Source organism: Meleagris gallopavo, chromosome 3 (genome assembly GCF_905368555.1).
Source record: "Meleagris gallopavo chromosome 3, MGAL_WU_HG_1.1, whole genome shotgun sequence".
Lineage (NCBI taxonomy): Eukaryota > Metazoa > Chordata > Aves > Galliformes > Phasianidae > Meleagris > Meleagris gallopavo.
In genome coordinates, this window is record NC_139406.1 from 58,261,702 (window position 1) to 58,289,240 (window position 27,539).

The window sequence follows — 27,539 nt, forward strand, 5'->3', positions numbered from 1 at the left end:
TCACAACACAGCATGCTTTGTTATATCTGCATCAGCAAAGCAGATAATCTCAGCCTCTCTTCATCTGGAAACGTGCAGAGGAAGAGCACTAGGAGATAGTGTTGTAGTTAAGGATTATTGTGAAGTTCTCAGGGTACAAGACAACAGTCAGGTAAGCAGAAAAGGTCCTATACTATTCTATGTTCCTGTGCTGTCACTTTCTTCACAAAATGCTTGACTGTGTGTAAGCACTTTCTCTGAAGGTTTTGGCTCCCAGTGGGTCAATATTCCTCATAGAGAATGCAAGTCCTCTTAAATTCTATTATTATTCTTTTTTAGCACTTAGCATCTCATTTAAATGCTTCTTTTGGGTATGTTAACATGCATTCAAGCAGCTGATAGTCCCTTCTCACAGAAGGAATGGCCCATCCCAGCAGTTTTGCCTGACATGCTTGGACAGGCATTGTGTTGAACGACCCAGTGGGGCTTTTTGCTGAAAGTCTCATGCTCTTTGAAATTCGGCTACCTATATATTTTGATTAAACGTGAATTTGATCAAAAGAGATCTTCTCCTTGCAGAGGGCATGCTTCTCTGAGTCTCTGTGCACTTTTGGATTCGGTAGATGCCGCCTTTGGGTTCAGAGAAGCAGAAGGCATTTCCCAAATTGAAAGACATCATTTATAGTTTCTTGGGACTCTTCCTGGACTGTCCTACATTAGCAATAAATAGAATGCATGTAGCAATAAAAATGACGGCAGTGGATCAAAAGTATCTGCAAAGATTCTTCTGTGAGCATCCCATTAGCGCTCTCTCCTCTGCACTCACACTTCTTTTAGCAACTTTGTTCAGAACTGAGCTTTTGGCACAGTCATTGATACACAGCTTTGTCGAGTTGTAAATTAACAACTGAAAGTGTGGCAATACAAAATTAAAAGCTTGTTCATCACAGATCTTTTTTGCTAGTGTATGGGACTGAAGCAAATTGTTCTCTGACAGGAGTGCTTGTGCTTTTTCCACGTCACGGGGGAAGTGAAATCCATGCCAGGCAATGCCATGTATCAAGCCCAGGAAGTTGCAGGAATTAACAAGAATAACTTCTTTCATAGTTAAGATCCCAGAGACTTTACAAAATCCCTGCAGCATGGTGTTTAAATGAGGTACTGCAAGAGTGCCAAATAGAAGTGAGCCTGCTCCACTAATGAGGGCATGTTGTGCCAGCTCTTTACAAAGAATAGTGTGTTTCCATCCATCCACATCGAACCAGCTCTACTGATAGATGTGGAAGGAGAGGGCAGAGGGACTTCGGCACATTTCATTCGTTTCTACTCACCTTCATCTCATAAGGACTTTGGATCATGTTAGGTCTAATCCTGAAAAATGGAAATGTTTTATGTGAGAATTGGACTGCCCCGGGGGAAAAAACTACTATTCAGATTCTAACCACAGCCCCAAAACATAACATAATCTCAGATTACACTGCTGTTTAACAGCAATAATATTATTGACAGGAAAAGTGTGACCTTCATTAGGTTTGGAAGTTAGAAAACTGATTATGATAATGATATTTTAGAACTACTAAAGTACTACTTCAGGGTATTTCTATGCAGATTCAGACTGCTGCAATGTACTGAGAGCATCCATTTGGGGGTTTCCTGCTTATAACACAGGAAATTTTCTTACCTCTAATAGCATTTTATTTTTCCTACTATTAGTCCTTTTCATAAGTACTTTATCTGGTAATTTAATGAATCATTCCATACATCTCTGTGTTTAAATTATATTCCTGTACAACCAGTGTTGATGAGAATTCAACAGTGCGTGCTGTACCTTAGGAAGAACTGGCATCTCATGTTCTCATTAGGAAAAATGTATCTAGAAACTATAAGTGCTTTTCTACAGCACATCTCCATATGACTTATTTGCTTCCTGGTTGTCTTCAAAAGCAGCTGAAAGCCTCTGTGCACCTGTTTTTCCCTGGTACTTACATCTACTTCTGCATGAGAAAGGAGGGAATAAATGTTAAATTGAAGATATTTATTTTATTTATGATTGCAAGTTTTTTTTGCTTGAAAAAGTTCCAGAGTCTTTCATCTTCCATGCTAAGTGGAGAGACAAAGAAAGCATTCATAGACATGGCACATGTCACATGGGGCAGTCTAATGGCATTAGAACAGTTCAGTGAAGCATTAATGAATTTACAGTGATGACAGCTCAACAGTGCTAGGGTTTAATCTACTCTGTGGTAAGTGGTTTTCAGAAGTACCCTCAAATGCAAATAACCAGTCAGGACTTTTGTTCTTTTGTTTTCTGATAAACATAATCAGGTATTTTTCTTTTGAAGTAGTCAATTTCTTGCTTGCTGTGTACCTGATCTTTCCACAGCTCATGTCATTCCTCAAACTGTTTTCAGCAAGTTCAGATGAGACTTGAGCTATTCCAAGCACCTACTATTTAAAATATTTTTTCTATTCTGCCAATAGTTTACTGTACTCCATACCACTAGCCTCAGCAGCTTCTTGGAAGTAAGATTCCCCGCAAAAAACCCTTGCACAGAAAAATGCGTTGTATGATCTTGTCTATAATGCCATACTTTAATCCCAGCTCTGTATTCACACATCTTTCTCTTCACCATCATACTTCATTTCTGTCTCATATCCATGTGCCTACTCTTGTATTTGGATGAGGTGGACATGTAAGGTGTTAAATCAGATAACAGTGGTTTTCAACAAATTCAACAAGACCAAGTGCGAGGTCCTGTACTTTGGCCACAACAGCCCTATGCAATTGTACAGGCTTGGGGCAGAATGGCTGGAAGAATTTGTAGAGGGAAAGGACCTGGGGGTGCTGGTCGGTTCTCAGCTAAACATGAGCCAGCAGTGAGCCCAGGTGACCAAGAAGGCCAACAGCATCCTGGCTTGTATCAGGAATAGCACTGCCAGCAGGAACAGGGAAGTAATTGTCCCCCTGTACTCAGCTCTGGTGAGACTGCACCTTGAGTACTGTGTTTCTGGGGCCCCTCACTGCAAGAAAGACATTGAGGCCCTGGAGCATGTCCAGAGAAGAGAAACGAAGCTGTGAAGGGTCTGGAGCACAAGTCTGATGGGGAGGGGCTGAGGGAACTGGGATTGTTCTGTCTGGAGAAGAGGAGGCTCAGGGGAGACCTTATTGCTCTCTACAACTCCCTGAAAGGAGGTTGTGATGAGGTGGGGATTGGCCTCTTCTTCCACATAACTAGTGATAGAGCAAGAGCTAATGGCCTCAAACTGCAACAGAGGTTGTTCAGTTTGGATACTCGGAACCATTTATTCTCAGCAAGAGTGGTGAGGCGCTGGAATAGGCTGCCCAGGAAGGGATGTGGTGGAGTCACCATCCATGGAGGTGTTCAAAAAACGTGGATTTAGTACCAATGAACATAGTTTAGTGGTGGATGGATGGTTGGACTACATAATCTTAGAGGTCTTTTCCAACCTTAATGATTCTATCATTCTACGATTCATGAGACCGGGACAAGATGTGAGTGCTAGCTGTTTACAAGAGATCTTATCCTGCCTCGCTGTCATAGCAAAGGCTGTCTTTGATTTAAATGAGCATGGTGATACAGCAATTTCAGCTGTCCATTTCCAGAATATGAGAAAGGAATGTGTTGGCCTAGAGAACAGAAATTTGAGTGGAAGCCTCTCCCCCAAGAATGGTCATTCGTTAGTATCCACAGGTCTATCCACAAATTAGTAATTTCATGTAGAGGCTCCCTCATAAGGAGCACCGTGAGTTCTGTGCTTGAAGCAAAGCAAAGTATTTCTTAAATGCCTGTGTTCTTCAATACATCCCATGACACTTCTGTGAAGAAATAGGTGTTCTTCCAAATGCTGTAAAGATAAATACTCTAAATCACATTCTCCTTTCTAAGAAAAAGAAGTAACTATATTGGAAACAAGGCACAGAAAGGAGAGAAAAACTGTCTGTCTCTGTAAGTTTTCTGGGATCTGCCAAATTTCACTGAAGCTGGACTTCAGTTATTGAGATGAAGGCATGCTGGAGTGGAAAAGATGACAATCAGAAGTGGAGATACACTGCAGTCTGTGGTGTTCTTGCAGTGTGGGTAAATATAATTAAGCCAGCCTTGCTTTAGTTTTCTCCAGTACTAATACCAGAGAAAATAAGCAGCACAGGGTACAGTGCAGACTAGCTAATTGCATAAATACTCGGAGATCTGGAAAGATTGTACAGCACAGCAAAAGCCTTTGTGATCAGTACCCAAGTCAGCAAGATCAAAGGTACCGTTCATAGCAGCAAAAGTTTGTTAACACATCAGTAAGATCTAAAATTGCACTCCAAATGCGCTTGTAGCAGCCTTGTTACTCAAAGAAAATGTGCTCTAAGGACACTAAGACAAACCGCAGAAGCAAGGCAGAAGTGCATCCACAGAGATTTATGTACTCCCCAGACCACTTGCCAATTGATTTCAGTGGGACTTCTCATGTCAGCAGAGATTGTGGGGAGGAGAAGACAAATCTTTCCTTTTTCTGTCAGAAATGCTTTGAGAATCAACAACAGAAAGAAAAAAAATCATATAGGATTGATTGCCTTCATTAGCCTCATTTCCTCATTTCAGTAATATTATTAGCTATAAATCACAGCACAGTTTCATATGGAATTATGTTCTTATTAATATCACAACTTCCTCATCCCCTCACCACTTATCAGATTCATTCATTGTATGCTGGAAATCCCAATAAATTTACCTAACTGGAGACCTTATAGCATAGCTGTATCTTTCTGTATTCCTTACCTTCTGTTTGCTTGTTTTTATCTTACTGTCTTTTGTTAATTCTTTTGTTGTCAAATTGCACTGCAGAGTATGGAATGCTTTTCTGCTCCTTAACATGTCTCACACATTAAAAATACATTAGGGAAGATATCAACTACCTCGATTTCCTTTAAAATGTTTTCTTTCCCTCATAGCCACTGAAAATAAAACTCATGAATGCATTAATTCTAAACAGAGTAGGTAATGTTTTCTTATTTAATAAAAACGCAGGCCAAAACTTACTATTGAAGTATGATGTAAAAATAAAAAGAATAGTTTGCTTTGTACACTTGATATTCAAAATAATTCACTGATGATAATAATCATAACAATAATAGGAAACTGAAGTAAAAATGAAATGACCTTGCTTATTTCAATCCTGGGAAGAAAACGAGTTTTCCTGGACAACCAAAAACTGCTTTCAGAAGCAGTTTGTCTCTGTGGAATTGGTGCAGATGTCATGCTGTTACATATTCCTTCTGTTCAGTACCTAGCACACTGGGGGAGATAATTTTTTCACATATATTCCCAGCCCTGCTCTATTCCCTTCGAGCTTTGCAGGATCAGCACAAAAGGTCTAGAAAGTAGGCTGGAAAAATCAGCATCAGGTTCTCCTTGAGAGAAGGGCTCCTGAACTGCTGCAGTGCCAGCAGAGCCAGCTGCCTGCTACCAGCAGCTCATTTCTCCTCTCCAATGCTCTGGATCAAGGTTACGGTCCCACCTGTGTTCCTCACATAGGGCAGCCCAGCCCGTCAGGTGTATAGCTTGTGAGGAGTGTCAAAACATCTGCTATCTGCCTCAGAATCAGGTGACAAAAGACCTCTGATGTCTTTCTGTTTGGATGTCAGCAGCTTGTGTGCACTTGCAACCTGAAGGCTTACATGGGAAATCTTGATAATATAACATTAACAATAGGAGACTGTGATTAGGTATATTACTATAACATGGGGCTTTATTCAGAGGCAGCACTTTTAAAAATTACATAAGCAATGATTTCACAGAATGGTTGAGGATGGAAGGGACCTCTGGAAGTCACCTGGTCCAATTCCTTCTGAAGCAAGGACACCCAGCAGGGTGCCTAGGCCCATGTCCAGGCAGCTTATGAAGATTTCCAAGGAGGAAACTATAACCTCTCTGGGTAAACTGTGCCAGTGCTCCATCACCCACACAACAGAGAAGTGTTGCCTTATATTTAGAGGTAAACTCCTGTGTTTCAATTTGTACCCATTGCCTCTTGTCCTGGTGCTGGGCAGCACCAAAAATAGCCTGGCTCCATCCTCTTCATACCCTGCCTTCAGGCATTTATAAGTATTGCTGATTTCCCCTGTACCTTCCTCTAGACCAGGCCGAGCAGTACCAGCTCTCTCAACCACTCCTCACAGCAGAGGTTCTTCAGTTCTTTCATCATCTTCATGGCCCTTCACTGGAGACTGTCCAGATCTCTCATGTACTGGGGAACCCAGAAGTGGACACAGTGCTCCACATGCTCACTTAGTACTGAGGGGAAGGATCATTTCCCTCAGCCTTCTAGAAATACTCCTCCTAATGCAACCAGGAGGCTGTTGGGTCCTTCTCTTGGGTCATGTTCAACTTTTTGGTGTAGTAGCATTTTGTCTTTCGCAAGGTCCATGTGAGTAATTGAGATGTTGAATAGTATCATCCTCACTATTCATATCTGTGCATATCTGTGGTGAGTGGCCACTTTGTTATATGGTCAGAATCCTTTCAACCCAGCAATTATGTTAATTTTCAGTCCAGGTCTGTATTTAATCAATTTGACAGTGTCAAAAAGCTTACTAAAGATAAACATTCACTGCTTTCCCCTCATACACCAGACTAGTCCTTTTTTCATAGGCAGCTACCGGCTTTGTCAAGAATGATTTTTCCTTCCCAGACCTGTGCTGACTACTCCTACTCTTTGCTTTTCATTATTTTTGCAAATGATACCCAGGATTTTTTTCTCTATGCCCTCTCAGAGACTGAGGTGAGGCTGACTGGCCTTCCATCTTGAAGAAAAGAGCAACATCTGCTTTTTTCAGTCCTCAGGAGCCTTCATACTGTATTGACGTTTCAGGGATTACTGAGTGGCCTCATGGTGACTACAACCAGATCCCTCAATACTTATGGTTGCATTCCATAACGTCACACAGACTTGTGTGTCCAGGTTTTTAAAGTCTTCCCTGACCTGATCCTCCAACAACGCTAACTTTTCCTTGTTTCAGATGTTTCTGTGGGTCAGAAAACTGGGATTCCTGAAAGTTGGTCTTACCATTAAAAGACGAAGAGAAAAGGGTACTCAGTAGACTGGCCTTTGCCATATTCTTTGAACTCCAGGTGCCCTGCACCATTCAGCAGCAAGCCTATAGTTTCTAGTCTCTCCTTTGCTGCTGACATATCTTTAGAAATCTCTTACTGCCCTTCACATCTTCTCCAGATTATACTCCGTGTGGGCTTTGGCTTTCCTGACCTACTCCCTGCATGATTAGGCACTGTCTGTATTTCCCATATCACCTGACCCTATCTCCACCTCATGAATATTTATGTCATTGAGTTTTGCCAGGAGCTTCTTGCTTATTCACGCAGGCCTCCTGCCTCATCTCCTTGATTTCTTAACGCAGGAATGGACCAGTCTTGAGTTTGGAGGAGGCAGTCCTTGAAAATCAGCCAGCTCTCCTGGACTCCTCCTCTCTCCAAGATGATATCCCATGGGATTGTAACTGCCCTTCTGTGTTGTCCCTCCTGCAGATATCAGCATTGTCAGAGTCTCCCATGAGGAACAAGGCCGGTGAACAAGGCATTTCTTCCAGTCATCCAAAAGAGGCCTCATGATCTGCTGCTTCTTTTTTATCACACAGTCTGTAGCAGACACCCACACCAATGTCACCCACGGTGGTCTGCCAGCGAGCCCAGACCCATACGCTCTCATCTGGGTCATGGCAGAGCTCCATGCATCTCTGCTTCTCTCTAATACAGGACAAATGACCCTCCTCGTCATCGCAGCCCGTCCTTCCCAAAGATCCTGTACAAAGCCACTGCAGCACTCTAGTCGTATGAGTGTGATTTGCCCATTACCTTGAGATTTCTAAAAATCCAGGCTTCATCCACTGAAGAATTCAAAGGTGAGTGCTTTTCTTTTTTCATTTCCCTTTCAAACTGCACTGGCAATGAATAGAAAATCCATTTCTCAGTACCATTGCAAATTGCATGTGTTATGGTCAAATATGTCCTGTGGTGCTGTTAGTTTTGCAACAAAGAAATGTTTCTATCAGATGGTTCTTGTCAACAAAATCAAGTAGAAATGATAAATGGATTACTAATATTTTTCTGTGAGCCAGTTTTTAAATGGGTCACATTGTTCTTCTCTTTACTAGCAACCTAAAATAGAAGTTATTATATCAACAGTGGTTTTCACATAATAGAACATTATCTAAAATTGAGTTTATGTAATGTTTTTCCTTGAAAATTAAGGCTATAGTAGTATAGTTATTGAAAATTATCATCATTTACTTTTTATTTTTCTATTTAAGAGCAATATTCTTTACAGTAAAAATTGCAGTTGAAGTTCTGACTAAAGAAAACGATCCCTTGGTACAGACAATAAGGAAAATGAATGCTTATGTTGACAGCACGGCATTATCAAAGCTTCTTTTCCCTCTGTGGGCCAAATTTTCTGCTAGCATATTTGATGTAATTCTATAGACTTCAGTGGGACTGCCCCAGTTTATGTAATGGAGAATACAGGACCCATTTTTTTATTATTATTTAGATTGAACTAAGTAAAAAATAAGGATGGAATCTAAATAAAAGCCTGGCCAGCATTTTCTTTTAGAAATCTTAGATTTATGAGGCTATTTCTGAAAATCAAACTATGGTTCATTTCTCCCTGGAGTATACTGCAGATGTGCAGCTGCTCTTCAGCATCAAGGAAAATATGAGCCTGACACAGCCAGTCACAGATGGCCCACCCAATGCACGCAGGGCCAGCCAAGTGCCACCAGCACCTCAGAAGGGGTGGAATGCTCAGGGAAAGTGGAAATTCAGACGCGTGCAGTCGTTCAGCACGGCTCAGATTTGTGTATCACCCCAGCACTGGTGAAGACAGTCTCGCAACTCCGCATGCAGCTGCAGAGGACTGCCATTCTGAAAACAAATTTCCTTAGCCGTATGTAACCGGCTTCCACTCCTGCTCAGCTCTCTGTTCAGGATCGGGGGCATTCAAGGTTCTGCTTCAGTGGCTTGCATTAAAATAGGGTTAGGATGGTCAAAATCATTTGCAACCTTTAAATACACAGTAAAGGAAAATAAAGAGGTTTTTCCACCACCTGCTGATTGGAAACTAAGTGCAGGAGAGAACAGAGCATAATACAAGGTACCAAATATGCCTCGTGCTGTGCACTGAACTCTTCAGGGATTTCCTCAGAGAGGTGAACTTGCACAGAGATCAGTGAAAACCTGCACCTTCAATCTGTTTCCTATAAAAAAAAAATACCTCTGAGTCTCTCCAGTGTGCAAGTCAGAGCTATCTGAAAGTCACGGGGAAATGAAGAGCTGAAAGGCTAAGAGTCTCATGCTTCTTTTTCTTTTTATATACTCTTTATTCCCAAAGATCCTATGGGAAGCATAGGGCTTTAGCACAGGGACAGCTGGAAAGATTCAGGGCTTTTAAATTAGTAGCTTGTTTAAATCCCAAGGCAAAGCAGTTGTGCTAAATTAATCTCTGAAGCCTCACGTGAAATCTAGAGCCCCTGAGCGGTGCGGATATTTTGAGGTGATCTAATTGTGCTTGGAGAGAAGGGAGAGATGGGCACAAGCAATGCTGTGCTCTGCGCTGCAGTGGGCTCAGCACACAACTCGGAGCAAAAAGCTGGCATGGGCAACACAGCCAGGACACCAGGGATCAAATATATCCATGCATCTATGGAAATTAGTTGCTGCGCTCTCCATAGGATAGCAGGTTTGAAATGCATACTAGGAAACTGAGGACAATGTGCACAGCAATTTCAAGAGCTCCTGGAAGTGTCGTAGGGATGGAAAAGAGCAGGAAAGATTGCTGCTGCCAATGAATAGCTTGTCTTGCATGGCAGCTACCTCTCATGGAAGTTTTTTCAGTTTTTAAGTGGGAATCTGAGACACTCTAAATAGCTTTGTTTTATGAAACTCAGTCAAGGTTCATTCACAGTCCTGTCTCTCACCAGAGCGAAGTAGAGGGTGCAGGTGCTGCCATTTGATGTCACACTGGGAAGCAGCGCAAGAGCCCTTACCAAAGCACAGACTAAGGCTGGGCAGCAGCAAGCAAAAGCATCACTGGGGTAATTCAGCATCGCTTCATGCATCTGACGCTGAAGAACAATGTGGAGTGAGAGTGCTTCGTCTGTCTTCATGTCCTGCCACCCTAATGCAAGCACTAAGAGTGCACGTGTGAATTCTCAGGTATTGTCAATTTAATGACTGTAAGAAACAAGAAAGGAGTAGAGGAGACTTTCAATGTGCTGCTGGCAAATGTGAGTATTGCAGTGTGTTGGTATATTCGCCTTCACCAGGTGAATGGCACTGATACACCAGGGAAGACTTTCTCATAAAATTCCTAAGATTACACTTCTGTTTTTATCTATTTGCATAAATGGAGGAAACATTTTTAAATGCCATGCTTAATCCAGAAAAGTAAATGAATAAGCATTTTGTTTGTGACTCTTTCAAGATGAGATTGATTGTTGTCCCATTGCCACAGGTCAACCTCTGCCATAGAAAACTCAAGATAATCTTCAGCTGCATTTCCTAAACAATTAATAGGATGGACAAAGCAAAGATAACAATGCACACTTTTCCAAAACCAGTTGTCAGATGGAAATGGATACCAAGTGAATTAACTCATTAGAGCATGAGAGCACACTTGGAAATGCAAAACAGATTGTCTGGAATGATTTTAATCCAGCACAAGGTTGATACCCTTGTTGAGGCATGCCAGAATTGTAGTGCTTCAGTTTCAGAAGGGTTCATGGGTGCATATTCTGGGTTTTGAGCCTTGAAGTAATTAATTACATGACTAAAACACCACATATAGGAGCTACACACATGTGTATTAACCGCAAGGGCTACGTCCACATGCATGGACACACATACAAACACCGCACATGTTGACATAACAGCACTTTAAAATACAAACAAAAATTGCAATTATTTGCTTGCTGAGATTAACTGATAAAAGCAACAGGCATGTTGTATTCAAGTTAAATAAATTCTGTCTTTAAGAAGCTGCACCTTTATCCACTGTAAAAACACGGCAGTCATCTGAAGGCAACAAGGCTCCTCTCATGCCTGGTTTGTAGGATGGTTTGGGTTGGAAGGGACCTTTAAGATCACCTAGTTCCAGCCCCCTGCTATAGGCAGGGACACCTCCTCTAGACCATGTTGCTCAAAGCCCCATCCAGCCTGGCCTTGAATGCTTCCAGGGAGGGGGCATTCACAACGTCACTGGGCAGCCTGCTCCTGTATCTCACCACCCTTGCAGTAAAGAATTTCTTCTTGATATCTAGTCTAAATCTACTTTCTTCCAGTTTAAAGCCATTTCCCTTTGTCCTGTTGCTACTTGCCCTAATAAAAAGTCCCTCCTCAGCCTTTCTGTAGGCCCCTTTCAGATAGTGAAAAGCTGCTATAAGGTTCCCCGGGAACCTTCTCTTCCCCAGGCTGAAGTGCCACAACTCTCTCAGTCTGTCATATGACCAAGAGCAAACTTCTCAGAAATTGGATTTTAACATTTGTCAACTGCAAGCTCTTAACAAAGCCTATTTTCCCCCAGTAAACTTCCACCTATCTCTTTCAAAGTTAAAGGAGTGTACTTCTGTGAAAACTGTGGAACTTTAATTAGCATACCAGATACCACTACAGCACTGCTAAAGTAATACAGATATTTATAGGTGTCATTAATAGGGTATACTTAGGAGCTTTGCTTCTTTTTTATCCATCATGGGGCAATAAGCTACAATTAAAGGACTTAGGGTCTATACTACAGAAACATTTCCCATCACATGTGTAACACACACACAACATATACTATGCAGAGACAACAGGCAGCCAAAGCAGTTCAGGGTATTTCTTCACATTGCAAAGGTGCAGTAATACTTCTCCTAAACATACTAAACATAAGCAATTCAAGCAGCACTATGTAACATATGCTTGTCTGAGAGGAAGATGAAAAAGGCAGGAGGAAGGCTTAATTCATCCTCTGTACCGCCCATCATTTTTACCTCATTGTAGATAACACAACATGCATAGCAGGGGCTATGAAGCTTGTGTATGTTGAGAAAGGGTGGCCTTCATCAGCACCGTCTGCTGCACAGTGTGTGCTCTCAGATGGCTGAGGTGGAAGGTTGCTGCCACAGACGGCACAGCATCTCTGCCTGCATCCAGGCTGTGCTCACTCTCAGTTGTCTGGAGTTATGAGGAGAGGTTAAATGCTTTCGTGTGAAGCCTGTATTTATCCTGGTGGCACAAAAAGAAGAATCCAGTTAAAATCAAATTATGTAGCTTCCTTCTTTAGGAGGAAATTGTTACTGCGCAATATGGACTAAAATAAAAGTCCATGAATCAGTCATCTAATTTCATTTTGCAAAGACATTTTGCAGTATGTAGTGCCCAACAGCATATAATGATAGTCATAATGAGAGCATGTGAAAATTTACAATATATAACAATGTACAGCGTCTTTATCAAAATCTTGTTTGTTTTCATGTGAACTGTGGTTCTGCACAAAGCAGACGTTTTCTCATCTCAGAAATATCAGCTGTACTGGAAGGAGGTAAAAGAGCAGATCAGTTTGAGAGACCATGTCATGTGGTCACAATTCTTCTTTTCCTTCAGTATTTGACTTTATTGTAATAATGACTGTTCAGCACAGGAGGTGTTGAAAATCACTTTTTTAAGCTGTACTGGCCACTCCCCTATAACAGGATTTGCCACATCCACGCTCACATACGCATGCATGCGCAAATACACTTAAGCTTTTTTATTGTGCATTAAAAGGCTTTAGGCAAGCCCCCAAGCCGCAGCATTTTGGAAATCAAAGATATAGGTGTTTGGTGGAGGCCATCTTGCAAATTCTTGTAGAAGAGATCTGCTATCCCAGTTCAAGGTGAGCTCCTTGCAACCTGCCAGCTCTGCTTACAGAGTCCGAATCATGCACATCCTCCTCCTTTCTTTTATTCTGGCCTAAAGCAGCTGAGATCAACCTCATTCATGCAAACATTCCAAAGAGAAATGCTAGGTTTAGCTGACAGATACATAAAGTCTCTGTTGTCACAGAACTCTGCAGTGTCTGTTCTGCACCAGATGTCAAAGAATGTAGATCTGCAGCCGGCTCTGGTATTCTCCAAATTCCCTCCTTCACAGCTGTTGTTTTCCACATCCACGTACATGGAGCCAAATTCTCAGAAGAAGGAGCAGACCCCAGATCCTTATATTGATGTGAATACATGTTTGTTTATTTGCTTGGAAAACGTCTGTTTGAGTTTAACAGCAGTGTATCGGTGAGTGTATATTTGATCATGCTCAGCCCCCCCCCTCAGTGTTGGAAGCTGCCTTGCTCTTCTTTCAAACATAATCTCTTTTCAAACAGGTGCTCTGGAACTGCTGTTGTCTCTGAATTTCTCTTTGCAGTTAAATAGGACTCCCACTGTGCTGAGCCCTCCTGGGCACTGTGGAAATAAGAATCATAACCATAGTAATAAAAAAAACAAAAGATGTGTAATCGTGAGGAAGAGTGGAGCAGCATTTCTTCAGTTTACTGTGGGGCCTTCGCTGGCCACCCCGGAAACCCCTCAGGAAGGGAAGCTGTAGCCTGGCACTGTAATTATGGCTTTAAAATTTTATTCTTCCTTGTGTAAATATTACCAGCCTGCACAGCTTTTTAAATGTAGTCAGTGAGAGCCACTAAAATTATATACCTGCAAGAACTGAACTGAGGTGAAATTTTTCTTTCTATTTAAATGGGAAAATATCTGAAACGGGGAGGTAAGGATGGTAGCAGCACCCACATTTGTTTTCCTGGGCTTCCTTTAAATGAGATCAAATTTGCAAGTTTCGCCTCCAGTGGCCTCAAGTGTTATTTAGATTTCATTTCCTTAAATAAAGACAGCATGCCTATAGAGGCCTTTCCTCCCCCCTACCTGTGTAATGAGCTTCAAACCACTGAGTTCTCAGTTGGGGAAATAATAATTATAATCTTACCATATGTTTGTTTACATAAACTTCAAATTTTCAGCCCAGTCGCTAACGTATACTTGAAAAAGTTTGTCCATCCTAGTATTGAGACACCTGACTGTGTTCAAAAGGTTTCACAAAATCACAGAATCACGGAGAGGCTGCAGCTGGCAGGGACCTCTGGGTCTATCCAGCCCAATGCCAGCTCAGGCAGGGACACCAAGAGCAGGGTGTGCAGGGCCATGTCCAGACAGCTTATAAAGATCTCCAAGGAGGACACTCCACACCCTCTCTGGGCAGCCTGTGCCCATATAAAAGAAGCATTTACTGACGTTCAGAGAGAGCCTCCTCTGTTCTATTTGGTGCCCGTTGCCTGTGGTACCCCATGAACACAACCTGGCTCTATCCTTTTTGAAACCTTTCTTCTTATGTGATGAGAGGTGAAGTACTCAAATCACAGGTATGAATTTGAATGAAGTGTAGTTAGGACATCAAATATAATACCTGATTCTTAAGGAAAGTATAGCACATACTCTCTGTACCAGTGCAGCAATGGTAATGAAAATGTTAAATGTTAAATGCACTTTTGGGCAGTCTAGTAGTATTTATTTGCTATTGTTATTACATGCATATCCATAATATCCACTTTTCAACACAGACAATAGTATCAACTTAGAAAAGCAGTGATTTAAGATAAAGGAAAAAGCGATGTCTGCTGATTTTACAATAAACAACGGCAGAATATTCACCTATCAGATGAGATGAAAGGAGGGAGAAGGGTTTAAAAAACTTTCTTTGAAGTGATATGACCCGGCACAAATAGCCTTGGTGACATTTTAGGAGCAAATAGCCCCACCATTAACTACACGTACTTCATGTCATCGAGGAAACCTGTCACAGGTTCAGCTCAATCTGCCCAAGCAAATGAGCTGGTACCTGGGGTGGTGGAGCTTGCATTTAATTCTGAGCTTCTGAAGTTAATCCTGGGTATTTTTATCAGTATCACCAGGTTGTATGTACTTATATGTTTGACTTCAAATGACATTCCTGTGATAATATCATAATGAAGTGTTTTGTACAGTAATTAGAAATGTGTAATTAGAAATGTTTCTACCGAATTACATTTTCAGCAACTCTTTTCCTGAAAGAACAGAAGGGAATTACTACTAAGGCAAAAATAAATATTTCTGAAATTGATAAAGAAATACAAGTTCAGAGGTTTAAAAAGCTATCAAGAGATGACATTTAGGAATGAGATTTTGTAAAAGGAACATTAAAAATGTTGAACAAATATTGAAAAAATGATCAGTGCTGAGAAAGGTACAGAAGCCAGGCAGATTTTCAGATTGTCTGCACCACCAAAAACACATTGAATATGAGATACAGGAAGTTGAGTCCCATGGTGTGAAAAGTCAGCAGGAAAACAAAGTGCTAATTGTGCCCAAAGTAAAGCACGAGAGGTAATTTAAAGACCAACCTCTGGCTGTGTTTGGATTTTTTGGGGGAAAGAGTTCTTCTAAACAAGCAGGGAGATAGATAGTTATTCCATCTAAACTAACAGCAATGTCACCCATCAAAATCACTGGAAAGCAGCACTGGAAGTAAAGCAAAGCCTTTAATGCATAGGAAACAAATTAAGGACATTTGTGCAGCAACGCCTTCTATCAAAGCCTGCCCCCTGCCACTCACACAGCGAACACCACATCCGTGGGAAGGGAAACGCCTGTTTGCCTTCAGTGTTGCTCTCCAGGAGTAAACACATTGCTGGAGATCATCACCTCTGCCGACTCCCATGAGCTCCATACAGATGTATGACTTAGTCCCACAGTGGTGCTCTGGGGAACAGGGCCACTGGGAACAGCCATCACTCATTCAATACATGCTGTATACAATTCCTTTGGATTCATTATATGCTATGTCTGCTTTATGTTCATTATCACAGAGATTTATCTTAGAAGCAACGCCTTCTGCTTGGAAAAATAAATGCTTCTTCTTTGCTTCATTACCTAATAGCTGGAGGAGTCCATTATCCTGGGAAAACATTTTTTTCCACTTACTCGGCTTAAATATTTTATGACCATTTTCCTTTCTAGCTTTCACAATAAATACAACAAATACATGACAGACACAAGATGTGAAGTCGTCACCTATATGTATAATTTAGCATATACAATGAATTCTCACCTATTTTCATTTCGATTTTTTATAAACTGCACTGTACTATACTGCTTCCATTGGTTATTTTCATTTACTTTACCCTGTCTGTGCTTAGTCTGACAACAGTCAGTCTCTGTCTCATACGGATTCCAAAGCAGATTTTGGGTGGTACAGCTTTTATAACTGTACTTTCTGCAAAGAGATTCCAGTGTTTGAAGAGGCCTTCAGTTACTACTTCTCTTCTGTGAGGATTGCTGCAGTGACATCTCAACATTGTACCTCTGCTGCTAATGGCAGAAGACAGTAGAAGACTTTTTTTTTTTTCTATTAAATGTAACTCATTGTGTAACTCTGCACATAAGAGTACAAACAGCTTGCATAGTCCAGGCACTTTAGCTACATCAGCTGAATGCAGAGAGAGTGAGACTAAAAGGCATCTTAGGAATGCGCCAATTGAACGTAACCCTGAAAATTCATTCCCACTGTTTTGTTTTGTTTTGCCTCTGTTTTCAGGAACACTGATGGAGGAATGATGGCAATAAGATCACCTGCATGCATCAGCTGCATGGAAATACCTAGTTGTGTACAGGGAGATCAAACCGAGTCCTATGCACATTTGATCTAATACATGAGCAGGTTTTGCTCCCAATCCTGAACCACTTTGAACAGTGACCATACACTTTCTTTTTCACCTAAGCTTTAGGAGAAGATCCCTGCTCAGCCAAGCTGGCCTTCTGCCCCAGCTGCATGACTTTAGACATTACGGAATTGTTTGGTAAGAGGTGGTACTTAAAAAGTGACCAGCACTGCTGGATTCTTATGCCTTCAGAAGCAGTTTTCATAGCAAACTTGCCAAGTAGTTCCCTGAGCATCATGAAGTCTGCTTTCCCCATATCCAGTGTTAATGTGGCACTTTTTCTCTTATCACCAAAGATTATATGTTCACCAATCTCATGGTCACTATGGCCAACACAGCCTCCAGTCACCATTTCACCCACGAGACCTTCTCTGCTTACAAGCAACAAATCTAGGAGGGCACCTTTCCTAGTTAATTCCCTTGGTATCTGTAACAAGAAGTACTACCAAAGACATAAAAATATTTGTCTCTCTGGAAGATCTCAGTCTTATCCATGAAATCTCCCTCATACTGGTCTGAAGCACACTGATATTGAACATTTCAGGAACTCCTCCAACCTTTGTGAAACAGTTAAATTTACTTTGTGCAGAATATAAATGACATCAATTCTGAAAGGTCAAGGTATGAAATATTATATTATTGCAATACATTTACTGTACCCACTAACTCTCACCATCTGTACATCACAGACTTCACTGAACTATCATATTTTCTCTGAAAAAAAAAGGTCTTCAAAATGCAGTATTCTCTCAGAATCTTGCAATCCTTAGAAGTTTGTTCTCTTTCCAAGGAACAGTTACAAAAGAGGTAAGATTTAAGGCCATATCAGAGCTGGATAAATAACTTTTTGTGTAAAATAAATGAATTCTGGGGGCACTGAAACTTGGGAACTTGGGGTAATATCCACACATAAATTCAACCAGAAAAAGAGAGTGGTGCAAATTAAAAAAAGCCACAATATTTAAGTTCCGTGTTTTCATTTTCAATGAAATTTTTTAATTTGAAAGCACTGGATATTTTGCTATGGTATCTTTTAAACAAAACATTTGAAATCATGTTTTTAAATACCACTCCATTTGTTTATTGTAATAAAATAATCAAAAAGTCTTTGGAAAGTTCCAATATGTACTTCCCTAAATCCTCAAACTATATATATTTTTTCTCCTCTAAACAAAAATTATTGTTCTTCAGATGACTTTCTCATGGTGTGTAATAAGCCAGGTTGCTGATTGCACTACAATTGAATTTACTTTTTAGAACATTTTCTGAAATATGCTTTAAAGATAATTCATTTGACCTAAATATTATCTAAATCCCTGAGCCTGTTGCCTCCTATTGGCCAGCCGAAGGCCCTGAGAGACATCAAAATCTTAACTGGAGATTAACTTGTTTGAAGGTGGTCCTAGATTTATTTCAATTCATTACATTGACCTTTAGAGTATATATAGCAACTAATACACTACTTGACATATGTTTTTTCTTGGTTGTTCATATGGTTCATTTGCATCTTTGCTAAGTGAATAGGAATATTTAGAGGAATATTTTCTGAGACCACTTATTGAACCACGATACTGGGGAATTTTTTATCATGAGCACATATTTCTTACGTCATACAGAGAGGCATGACAATGATGCTGTTATAAAGAGGAAAGGAACAGATCCAAGTCATATATTCAGAAAATACTACAGAATGCCTGTTGTTTTGTTTTGTGTTTTTTTTTTTGTGGTGTTGTGTTGTGCTTGTTTGCAAGCTTGGACAGATCAGTAGCTCTGTGAGAACTTTCTTTCTATCAAAGAGTGGCTTCTTGCTTTATGACTTCTTGCAAGCTAAGGGATAGTAAAGTGCGGCCTCTGTGCCAGCTGCACCACTTTTCTTTCACAACATCCAAAGAAAACATGCCTGTATACCACAGGATGACATGAGTCAAGTTTTAGTTGCTGTAGTTTCTTTAGCTAACGTGTAAAATATGTTCTCACAATGTAATTACCAAGCTCTATCTTGCTAAGGTAGAGAAATGTCAGTGTTTTTTGTTTAATGTTGGAAAGATCTGGGAAGAGATATTCTTCTTCCTGTTGAGCTTCTACATAAAAAACATCACCACACTGTAATTCAGGGTGATGCAATGTAATGTGCCATAACTTCACCAAAACATTAGTCAAGGAAGTAACTTCAAAGTGGCATAATTCACTTTCAAATATTTATTTCAGTGTATAACTTCTGTTCTTATTTGTAGAAATGAATATGAGCTCCATATCTAACTTTAGGTATCCAAAGCGACATGTTCCTTAACATTCCTTCCAAGCCCATACCCAGTAATCCTCACACAAAGACTGATCCATACTTCATTCTTGATTTCCTCTCCCATGAGGACAAGCTGAGGGAGCTGGGCATGTTCAGCCTGGAGAAGAGAAGGCTCCAGGGAGAGCTGAGATCTACCTGTCAAGTATCTAGAGAGGAGGCTATAAGAAGAAAGGGGATAGACTCTTTAGCAGGGTCTGTTGTGATAGGACAAGAGGAAATGTCTTCTAACTAAAAAAGGAGTCATTTAGACAGGATATATGGAAAAGGTTTTTTACAATAAAGGTGGTGAGGCACTGGCACAGGTTGCCCCAAAAGGTGTTGGATTCCCCACTCCTTGAGACAGTCAAGATCAGGCTAGATGGGGCTCTGAGCTCCCTGATGTATCTGTAGGTGCCTCTGTTCACTGCAGGGAGTTGGACCAGGTGACCTTTAAGGATCCCTTCCAACTCAAACAATTCTATGATTCTATCACCAGCCCATTTTCCTTTTTCCTTACATCATTTTATTCTCATAGCTGGAATCTTAGCTTAGTTAGGTAGATAGAGTCGTCAGGGATTTACAGAAATGTGTGAACAGTTCATGGCAGCACCTAACCTATATCAATACTCTTGACCTTTTTCAGATAGCGTAGAAATGTATCTTTACCTACTAACGGTGGCCTGTGAGAAGTTCTTGAAGTGTCTGTGGAATACTGGAGTCCCCAGAGAGGATTTGTTCTCCTTTTGTCTTCTGATTTCCAGCACTGCAGATCAGCTTGTAGGAATCCCACCCGGAAGACTGCAATGACTAAACTGTAAGAGTTGAACTTATTTTTCTACCCACATTATGCAGCTGACAAATCTGCATTTTATGAATACAAAAACCCATAAAGTAAAGAATGAGTGTTCAATCTTGATTTTATTTTCTGTGACTATGTTTCACTGTGAATTTAGGATTTAAATGTTATGTTTGAATCCAGGCAAACACAGATATTTTATTATTACAGAAATTATTTTCCTATACCTTGATCTACTTACTAGTCCCAGAAAGACTTTTTATCTGAAAGGTATTTATTTTTAAGTGAAATTGTATTCATTTAGTATAGAAAGACTCATAATAAATGTTTTGTTTATGAATCTGAAAGCATGTCACTTTCTAGGAACACTTTCAGATGGTAAAACATCTCAAATATCCAGCTATCACAAATTCTTGATCTATCTGGTAGTTCTCATTGTTATTTCTTGTCCTTTCCTCTCTACTTCTGGCTAGAAAACACCTCTTCTTCCTTGAATATCTCTCCAAGCATGGCACTATTCCTCATCTCATCTACTGTGAACATGGCAATGGCACAAAAAGTGTAGCATGGCTGGGAGCGCCTTGCAGCACCATTAATGATTCTTTTATCTCAAGATTCCCATTTCCTAATTTTGTTCCCCCATTTCCTGCACCCATATTGTGACAACAAGCTTCAAAGAAAACTCGAGGCTACAGATTTGTCTCTCCCTGATACTTACATGAAGATCTGAGGATAAGAGGAACTTCTCTAAGAGAACAGACAGGAAATTCTGTACTAACAGAAGTGGGTGAACAGTGTAACTCTCCTGGTAAAGCTCAGATAGGACTCATTATGCAGACAGTACAAACTATTACAGGAAAAAAAGAAAAAAAAAAGCTCTTATATCATTCAGCTCTGCCTGAGCCAAAACAAGAAGTGCATCACTGAAGCTGTGTATTATGCATGAGGTATAAAAAACTGTTGAAAATTGTTTTGTTTTTTTTTAATGATGAAAAGAGAACTAGCATAGGAGTGAGATGTGATTTTAAATTCTTAGCCTAATATCATTGCTAATTTTAATTGCTATTAGAAGAACCTTGTTTTCCTCTAAGGCATTACGTAAAGAATCATTCCAGCCCAAATATGCATTGGAAATGTTCGAGAGCCATTAGAAAACAAACAATGAACATGAAAACAGCAGCAGTAAACTAGCAAATATCCCTGGCTATGAAGCCAAGATGTGGCTGTTCAGCTATCAAGCAGGCGTTAACAGATGATAGATGAGTAATTATTCAACAAAGTTGGATGAAAAACACCTAAAAGCATCCAAAAAATCATGCAAAATAACATCTGAAATTTGATGAACGAGAAAAATTACACATAGCATAACAGCATAATTTCTGTGTAATATTCTTAATTATGAAATATTAACATTTCAGCATGTGAGGTTTTAATGGCTGTTTGGAATCCCATTTCTGACACTGCGTACCACACATTTACATATAGCTGGATCTGTACACAAGTCTCTAGCCTGTGCTGAGACTCAACTTTGGCAAAGTGCCTTGTAGGAAAAGCAGCGCAAAGGCAGTTGCATTCTGTACCTTGCCTGGACACCTCTCTGCACAGTCAGGGCTGCCCTGTATAAGAAGTGTCAGCGAGGAGCTCTTATCACCTTGCAGATGACCATCACAGAAAGGGTTTTTGATGGCACGTCCTTCTATTCCCCTGACCTGAGGAAAGCCTTGTTCACTGCTGAAGAGAGAAAAATGATGGATTTTGTGGGTGCTCCAATCCCTGGAGATGTTCAAGGCCAGTTGGATGGGGCCCTGGGCAGCCTGATCTAGCTGTGGGCAGCCCTGCCCATGGCAGGGGGATGGCAGTGAATGGTCCCTTCCAACCCAAGCCTTTCTCTAATTTTCTGATTCTCTGATTCCAAGATTCTCTGACACTACTGAAGGACAACACATGGGATTCTGAAAGCGGTGCCTGCAGAAGATAGTGGCACACAGATGAAAGGGAGCATTTTTGTAATGGCTGGGAATTTAAACACATCCAACTAAAATATGCGAAGCTTTAAGCAAAAAGGAAAAATTCTAGTTTAAATAGTATAGAAATAATTGGGATTCAACAGTGAAAAAAATACTACACAGCTAAACTAGAACAGGCTAAACATGTAAGTAGAGCTGGTGTAGCTTTTTCATAGGGCTTACAGACTGAAATGCCTTCTTCATAAGTATCCACTGCAAAGTGACTTACCAAAAGAGAGTGTAAAGAAGTGGGAGAAAAAGTGTACAACACAGAGCAGAACTCAATAGCCAACGTATTCTCTAATAAAAGACTGTCCTATATTAAATACTCATAGAGAACCATCCAAAATAGACAGATTTCATGGCAATTTGTAAATCAATTACTTACTTGTTAATGCTGTTGTGAGGGCCACTTTGGACATTACACAAATGCCCAAAACAACCACATTGAGTTCAGTAGCAGAGAAGTAGCCAAGCAAACACATGCGCCATGTGTAGAACAATTTCACAAAACAAACAACTATATAGAATCAAATTAAAATCAGTTAATCTGAAGTAAAACTGCAGCTTAAAATATCCCAGGAGATAGGCAGGTGCTAGAACAGTTGCCATATATGCTGTGTTTTAACTGGCAGGAACAATTTGGTTACAAAAATTACATTTTAATTAGTACAAACCAAAGATCTGTAATAACATATGCGAAAGACATAACTACAAACAAGAAGAACACATGCTGGCCTTACAGCTTGAGCACAAGTAAGTGAAAAGCAGAAAGTATTAGTCATAGCACTTACAACACTTACTCTGAAATATTTGATGGTGTGAGAACAAAACTGAATATTGGCAGAAACATTCTTTTTGGTCCAATTGAGCAACAAAAATTTTTTGTATTTAAAAGGATGGAAAAATGTTTGGACTGAAACACAATATTCTTAAGTCATGAAAAAAAAATCTGATTTATGCCTTTATCATTAAAACATTATGTGGATATAAATAAGGACCATGATTGGCAGTGGCTGGAAAAGAAGTCTGTTGTTAACTCATTAATTAATTGCATCAAGTACTCATTTGGAATTGTAGCTAAGTATTTCAGAATGGTTCTAATGACATTACTTTCATTGTTTGATGCAGATATACATATTTTACGCCATGCCTCACTGCTCAGATTTTTGTATATTTCATAGGAATATAAGATTGGAAGTCCTCCTCCTCTTTAGTCACCAAATACATTCCCTGCTGACTGAGACAACCACGTGAATAGTTTGCTATCATTCAGTTATTATTAGATACATCGGACAGCTTCCTTTTTCTTTTCTGTTCTTTTTTTTTTAATAAACTTGTCCCAAGAAGCTCTGTAAATCTCATTATGTTAGGTTCACTGCCAACACTCATCAACAAAGGGGAAAGACATATGATAAAAACAGAAACAGTTATCTTTTAACCACATGTAAATTCCTGACATGACCGAAGTTGATGGGTACTCTGCCATTTGTTTGAGATTTCACCCTGCAATTATAGAAAGAAGGTGTTCCCAGTCCTTCAGGCTTTCCTCGTGGAGTCATAGAAGCATAAAAGCAAGGATGAGATTATAAAGCTAGGTTCATACAAAGTGTTCAGGATTTACACACTGAGTCTGAAACTCACCTATCTGAAGCCTTCACTTAGCAACTCTTCGCTCCAGAAGGCCCACAGTTTCCAGGTTCCTAATTTGTGCCTATTCTGGGATGCACCCAGAATTTCTTACACCCTCAAAGGGAAATCTCAAACAATGAGACTACCAATGTATTTGCTTCCTTGTGAGATCTTATAAGACTCATGTTCTTAGACAAAAAAAAAAAAAAAAAAAGCTGTTCCTTCTACAAAATTAAGAAAATAAAAGTATCTTTTGTCCTTACCTTTTAATGTCCTCATCTTTTATGCAAAATTTGAAGGTTAAATTTCTCATCCAGGATACATGTGATTTGAGGTTAAATCTCAAGAAGATTTGATCAACCTCACCCCCTTTCCAAGGGAATTCATTATCACCGTGTCTCAAACAAGTCAGAGTGAACCTCAATTAGCTATCTTAACCGTCTCCACTTTGCATATCGTAATTCAGGAGGAGTTCAAAGCCAGGAAAGATCTGAACAGTCCTAAGTCCATTCAGCTGTTTCAAATAGTATGCAAAAATGTGAAGAAGAAACTACAAAACCTGGACTCAACTCTCCCAGCACCGCCACCTCTGAAGATGAAAGAAATGAGTTTGAATACAACAGTGAATGCTCCACATCATTAAGTTGCACTGGCTCTTCCTCTTGCCTTCATTAGAGATTTGTGAGAAAGGGAGACTCCAGTTTCCGGAGAGAGATACTGACGTTGGAGAACCTTAATGAGTGAGGTTCATGCTTACTTGGGATTTCTTACTATCACTGTGTGTTGATATGTGGGTCCCACAGATCCCACTCTTGCATACCTCATTCTCCATATACATAGCACAACTGCCTAACTGCTGAAGTGTCTGCATTGAAAAAATGGTCCCTGAAAATTCTTCAGTTGATGGTGGACTCCCAGAGCATAGTGATGCACTGGAATAGGTTGCCCCTGGATAGGTTGTGGATGCCCCATCCCTGGAGGCATTCAAGGCCAGGCTGGATGTGGCTCTGGGCAGCCTGGTCAAGTGGTTGGTGACCCTACATATAGCAAGGGGCTTGAAACTAGATGATCATTGTTATCCTTTTCAACCCAGGCCATTCTATGATTCTATGATTCTATGACCCAGGTACAGAGAATAAAAGAAAATAGAAAATAAAAGAAAATATATTTCCTTTCTTGCCTCTAAAATTATCAATCTTACTGATCTAATGGGATGTAATAATGCCAGTGTGAAACTGGACAGTTCAAGTATTTTTTCTGGGAAAGTTATACTTCTGAGACTTACATAAATGTTTTTGCATTCAAAAAAACATAGAGCTGAAGAAGTATTTTGGACTGAAAACCAGTATTTCCCATACACAGAATAAGTCATACAGACTCTCTTAGCCAGATGCAAAACAAGCAAAATATATCAGCTGGGAAATTTGTTTGAACTGACAAGTTAAGGTAAAAGATGCTTGTGTTTGTTGTCTCCTGAACACAATAGAAGTCTTTCAGTTTCATGTGAGCTGGTTTTCTCATTTCACCGTGTTATGCATTCGCAGTGCTGAGATCACTTTCACACAGCTGTCTCATGGCCAGAAGGAGCGCACAGTCTTCCTCCTCGTGAGTTTTTGTTTGTTGTACAGATGTAACACTTTAAACTGAAAATCTCCTTCATTACACCTGAACTTTGTGTCCCACGATTTTATCTCTGGCTGTGGACATCTTGGCTCTTGATCTTCTCTTTGTATCTTAATTAAATGGAAAACAATTACTCAGAGGAGCTGGTTATCTGGAAGGTTCCCATACAGAGATCTGAAAACAGAAGTTTCTTCTTCAGCCTGGCTCTCGTTTCTGTTACTTCAAGGCATAACTGAGATGAATTAATTTCTGTTCTCTGCCCATCACACTGAACTCAGGGGTACAGCAGCCTCATGTAGCGTTATCTGCACTGGCATACACGGACTGCTACAGTGGTTACAAAAGCTGGCGAGCAAAACCTGCAGTGAAAAACTGTCAAGAGCACTCTTACACACAGAGCATAGTTCCAGGGACCAAGAAGTTCTCAGCATAGCAAAGAAATTTGACAAACTCCCTATCCATGCTGAAATTAGCAGATCGTTTGTTTTCCTCATCAATCAATCCTTCCCAAGCTGTACTTTAATTAAAAAAAAAAAAAAAGGTTTCTGTTACTGTTTTATTAAATGATAGTTCTTGATTGACTATTTCTTCAAAAGACAGCTATTGAGGCAGAGGTGATTTATAGGATACAAATGTGAGGGCATTCCCTAAGCATGATGCATTTATTTGGTACAGACATATGCCTCATTTGAACATTTCTGAATGCTCTTAAGCACTTACAGAAACAAGTAGGGTATGTTTTCTCAAAAAGTAAAAAAAAGCAAAGCTGTAAGCCTGCATTTCCTTATTGATGAACCAGAAGTTGCAAAACTGGTTCAGTGCAGAAGCCTAAAAGTTATTTGCCTTCCATTCTGTGCAGGAGGACCTCCTTATAACCAGGCTCAGTGACAGCTGGCTTTCTGGACTGAAGAAAACTGCTCAGTCTCCTGTGGATCCCAAGAAATGTCTTTTTTCCTACCCGTGGATGTTCCCTGCCCCTCTTGACTGTCTCTGCCTGAGATTCCCTGCTCCTCTCCCCCGTGCTCCAGTTGCTGGAACTGTTGCTCTCCAGCTGTGCCCAGATGTTTCCACAGGAAGGATCCATCTTCCTCCTCCTCCAGGAAATCACTCTGACTCCAGTGCCCTTTTACCTTTAACCCAACATGCAAGCAGCAAGCAAACAAAACAGGCAGACAGTCCATAATGGTCCACTGCTCTCTGTCAATATTTTTCGACTTGTACCGGAAAAAGAGAGAAAAGCATTACAGGAAATAAAACAAATAATTAAAGGATGTTACAAGCTAAAAAGGAAGCTGAGTATTAAATGGCCGGAGAAACCCGTTCATTCATCTGGCAAAGGACAGAAATGTCAGCCATCCTCAGATTTGCAGCATCTCTTATGCTGTGAGCATTGCAGGTCAAATGAAATAAAGGTTGCCCTATCCTGGTACAGCAGATGCATTCATGTTCCCACTCTTCCTGTATCTCTCGAGGCAAAACAGAGGCCAGCAATAAACTGGACTCGGAAGGCCATCAAACCCTCACTCTGACTCTGGCTTTAATTACTGGCAGGAGCTCCCTTTCGTGGAAGAAAGTCAGCGTGTTGCCCAGAAAAGATAAAATCCCCCTTTCTATTTCAGTGGGCCCTGTGAGGCACCACACCCACTTGGCTCTTGATATACCGACTTTCCAAGTTAAACTCCTAAACTCAATCTTAATTATACTTAATTGGATCTGGCCTCTAATTATCATCATGTCTTTTTAAAAATTGTTCTTTCCACGCAGTAGACTTTAATAATAAACTGTACTTTTTGTACTTTTTAAACTTTAGATTTCTAGCCCTAAATTTGCTACCAACTCCAAACCTAAGCTTAATTATTAGGAGGAGCACATTTTAGTAGAACAGAGAATATGAAAAAATTTTCCCTTACATTATTTAATAATTTTAAAGTCATTCTTTTATAGCAATTACTAATATAAAAAAATTACGTATTACTTATTGCTTATTTCTGTCTTTGTAAGTCATACAAAGTGTGCATCCTAACACAAAATCTAATTATATGAATGAACTGAAGAAAATACAGAAATAAATGAGAATATAAAACACTGACCGATCCAATTGTCTTCCCTATTTGTAATTAGATCTTTATCTAATTTGCAATTAGATAAAGATGGTTCCTTTAAATATTAAACCTAAAACTTTAACACTAGCTCCAAACCTAATGTTAACATTAATGCCAGCAGTGGATATAGCAAGGAAAAACTAAACAAAAGCTTATTTCCATAGAGAAACATGTCATCCCCATATTTCCCTAGTCCCTGGAGAATCCAACAATAAGTTGGAGTCAGTAAACTTCAGGTTCCCAATTCCTAATACTACCCCTGGCCAGCACGCTTGTATGAATCGAGGCTCTACAAGACAATGTAGAGCTTTGATCTTTCAAAA

At 40.1% G+C, this 27,539-nt stretch overlaps 1 long non-coding RNA gene across 2 annotated transcripts; it reads left to right on the forward strand.

Annotated features, from left to right (window-relative positions):
* LOC104910346 (uncharacterized) lies at positions 1-27,169 on the forward strand. 2 transcript variants are annotated; one of them, XR_014882524.1, is made up of 5 exons: positions 1-151; positions 7,533-7,906; positions 9,983-10,288; positions 19,701-19,871; positions 25,974-27,169. It is a non-coding gene; the product is annotated as an uncharacterized LOC104910346 (long non-coding RNA). The 2 variants fall into 2 exon arrangements; XR_014882525.1 differs by having other exon boundaries at positions 7,761-7,906.
* Positions 27,170-27,539: the final 370 nt, after the last annotated feature.